The sequence below is a fragment of the Morone saxatilis genome, unplaced genomic scaffold (assembly GCF_004916995.1).
Source record: "Morone saxatilis isolate NCDOM2014 unplaced genomic scaffold, NCSU_SB_2.0 Contig18, whole genome shotgun sequence".
Lineage (NCBI taxonomy): Eukaryota > Metazoa > Chordata > Actinopteri > Moronidae > Morone > Morone saxatilis.
In genome coordinates this window covers 11,702,041-11,705,674 of record NW_023339740.1, presented here as the reverse complement: position 1 = coordinate 11,705,674, position 3,634 = coordinate 11,702,041, and the positions used below count along the sequence as shown (strand labels likewise).

Genomic DNA, 3,634 nt, shown 5'->3' with positions numbered 1-3,634 from the left:
AAAAAAAACGACCTATATATATACACACTACGAAGACCAAACACTAAAAACTCTTCACATGTTGTTAAACCTGATTAATAGTCATGTGGGCACACGTGTGTTTGCGGTATGACACTCTCTGCTCCAACTTCTCTCTGCTGTCTGTTCCTTTTCCGGCATGTCTGTCTTCACTGGTTGCACAACAACAGGGCTGCACTTCCTCTATTTGCTCAAACAGCCGGGCACTCTGCCTCCATGTCACCCTCAGCCCACCAGACCAGTGATCACCATGGTAATGGCACTGCAGCACCGGGTGAAATATCACCTATCTCTCTCTGACCCTCAGCTATCACAAGGTAAACACTGAAATGTCACTGGCCCTCCGAAGGTCACATGGTGCACGCTGGGAACAGAGTCAGTCCTCAGGTTAGGTGCTGCCAGTGAGTCAGATTGGAGGGAAAATGCTAAATGGTCATTTACATTCAGGATCAAAACGCATAGCATTAAAACAGGGACTCATCACTGTGGGCCGTTTTCTAAAAATGAACAGTTAAAAGGCTCTGAATGAACTATACAAAGAAACAGGTCTGGTTGCTACCAGCAAAATGTACAATTAGAACAATTAGAGCTCAGATAATATTGTAATAAAAAATCATGAGGATAGCTGTTATATGGTACATTATTTTAATAATAATGGAAACAAATGCATGCAGAAAAAAAAACACCCTTTGTTTTCATTATTTGTATAGTGCCATAAACAGCAGTTTATCATGTGTATCAAGATGGCGGTATTTTGTGATTATTTGCAATCTAAGTGTTACTAAATCCTACACACTGGTCCTTTAAATGTTCACTCTTTTACACTTGTTTTTACCTGAGTTGGTAATACTAGCATTAGCTGATTCTGACTTGCTCCCAGACTTGGATTTTCACCCAGTAACTGTAATTTGTTGTATTAATACGTGAAGTTTAGGCACATCGAGTTCTCCTTATGGTCCAGCAAACAGTAATCAATACAAGTGTGTTGTGAAAACAAAGAGTAGACTAAACTGTTCTGTTGCCACATGAATCTCTTATGATCGCTATTATATGTTTTTTCCAGCACCATTAACACTGTAAATAGACAGAGAGGGAGAGCAGAATGAAGTACATAACAGATTTAAACAAATACAGCCACAACAGATGCAAAACAGCAATTTTCAGTCCACGTGTGGTCATACGACCATGTGGTCTTCAGAATCAGATGCCAAAAACCACATTGAAATTATATGTCGCTGTAGCCATGGGTTGTACAAAGAGCTGCAGCTTATTAACAGTGAAACTGGCCTAATATTTAGCATAAGGGTAGGCTTTGAATCAGTGTGCAACTTGTGAGGGCTTCTCCATGTGACCAGTCACCCTCAGGACACACACACACACACACACAATGCAGTTAAACCGTGTAACCCCCCCACCACCACTGCTGCTGAATGCAGTCTGCCAAATAGCAGAAATACCAGGGGTCTCCACGGGATCAACACACACATATACACACACACACACACACATACACACACAAACACACCCCACATTGCTTAGAGCACCATCAACGCCTTGCTGTACAGAGAAACAGCCACACACACACACATTCAGACACACAAAAAACACACACATAACCGGAAAATAGCTGAAATTCCAGCGTGGCACCCGGACTGAGCAGCAGCAGATGCAGGGAGACTGTTAAATACACAGATGTTGAAGGAAGAGAAAAGAGAGTGGGAGAAGATCCGAAAGAGAAATGAAAAGCAAAGATTGAACACATGTCAGTCAGTGAATTGTATTTTTTTATTGCTTTATGACATCTTGATAGATTATGACGATGACAGACCTGCTGCAGCAGCTGCAGTAGCTGACCTGGTCACCTACATGTTTTATTCTCTGTCCTTTGCCCTCCCTTCTCTTCTGCTCTTCTTCCCTCCCCCCAACATGCAACACAGGGAAGCACACGCTCTGCAACTGTCTCAGTATTGATCTAAGCTGGAGGGTGTGTGTGTGTGTGTGTCTGTGTGTCTGTGTGTGTGTGTTGGGGGTAGGTCCTCTTGGTTGGAATTGGGTTTCGTTTAGAGGCCCTATCGACCTTGTAGTCTGTGCGCGTTTGACAGAGAGAGAGAGCATGGATGTGGGTTTGCCCCTAGCGGAGAAATTAATGTTTCTGGAAAAGCATGCAATGCAAAAGAAAAGAGAACAAGAACAATGCAGGGGGAAAAAAAGAGGAAGGTGGCAGTAGAGAGGGGGTCGTAGTTTACAGGAAGTCCGAGAGAGAAGATGAGCATAAGAGGAAAGAGTCCAGTCCTTCTCAACAGTTTCTGTAATCTTGGAAAATCCAGTCTATGATAAAAGTCGGTCAGTGTTTCCTCTACAGCAAAGGGATCATACTGTAGTAAAATCTAATGATAAATATCAAAGCAGGTAATAAGAGAAACAGTTTCTCCTAATTATAAATATATTAATTCTTTTAGCAATTCATTTTAGCAACAAGCTAACAAGCTGTAAAACAAATGCTGTGCCTTTGTAATCTTTACTAAATGATACATTAGACTTCTAAGATAAGAGATGTTGCTGCTGCACTATTATTGATTTTTGATTTTGCTCACTGGTGGATGAATTCACATCAAGACTAGTGTTGTGACAAACATAACATTGTATTTAATGCTATGATATAGATAGACATGACAAAGAGTAAAGCTATATGTAATAAATTGGGATTTTGGCCTAATGAAATATCTATTTATACAAGAATAGCTTTAGTGGCACAAGCTGAAAAACAACCCAAAACACTACGGGTGCTTTCCATTTCATGCGTTTCCTCGATTTATCATCACTTCTTCTTTAGCATCTGTTCCTTGCATATTGGCTCTTGGGGATGCAAGTAAGAGATGCATGGAAGGATTAGTAATGGTGTCTAGTGAAGGGCCCATCTTCGTTTCGATCCCACACCACAGGTTTGAAGAGTAAGCAATTATTGATGACGCACAGCTTTCCCACAAATCATGACACACTTGCAGCAACTTGTGTCTCCACTGATTGCAAAAAAAAAACAAAAAACCACAGTATTGCAGTAATGATGTATTAACGATATTGCAGGAATCACAGAGCCCTACAGCCCCTTCAAATCAACAGTAATGTTCAATAATTAAACACATGTCCATCGAAATGATGTTGTCAACTGGTTTCACTTCTGTATAGGTCATAGCTGTGTGTTCTTGCTCAAAGCTCGTCACTCCTCCAATACCCATTTAATGTATTAAACTATCCTCAGTGATGGCAGATCTCGGTGACAGGCTAAAAGACAGAGGAGCAAGGATGCACGGAGAGATAATTAGCTAAATGGATAGCATCCTCTGCCTCCATTTATCTGTGGTAGCTCTACTGAATTTGTGGCTGTGTGTGTGTGTGTGTGTGTGTGTGTGTGTGCATGTGGTTCAGGGTTAGCTAGCAGTTCAGTGAATCTTTCCCCACGGGGAAACAGACTGCTCGCTCTCATCAAAAACTGCCAGATAAATTACACAAGAACACGAGAGAGAGAGAATCCCAGTTTGGGCAAGGTTACACACACAGCAAGACACTGCAAAATAGTCAGAGCACAAAATCACCACCTGGCCATTTCTGGCAAACT

At 41.6% G+C, this 3,634-nt stretch overlaps 1 protein-coding gene across 1 annotated transcript in view; it reads right to left on the bottom strand.

The window, feature by feature from the left end:
- The window catches only part of srgap2 (SLIT-ROBO Rho GTPase activating protein 2), a gene marked incomplete in the record, with an annotated part of 51,540 nt that overhangs the window by 19,763 nt on the left and 28,143 nt on the right, over nt 1-3,634 (bottom strand).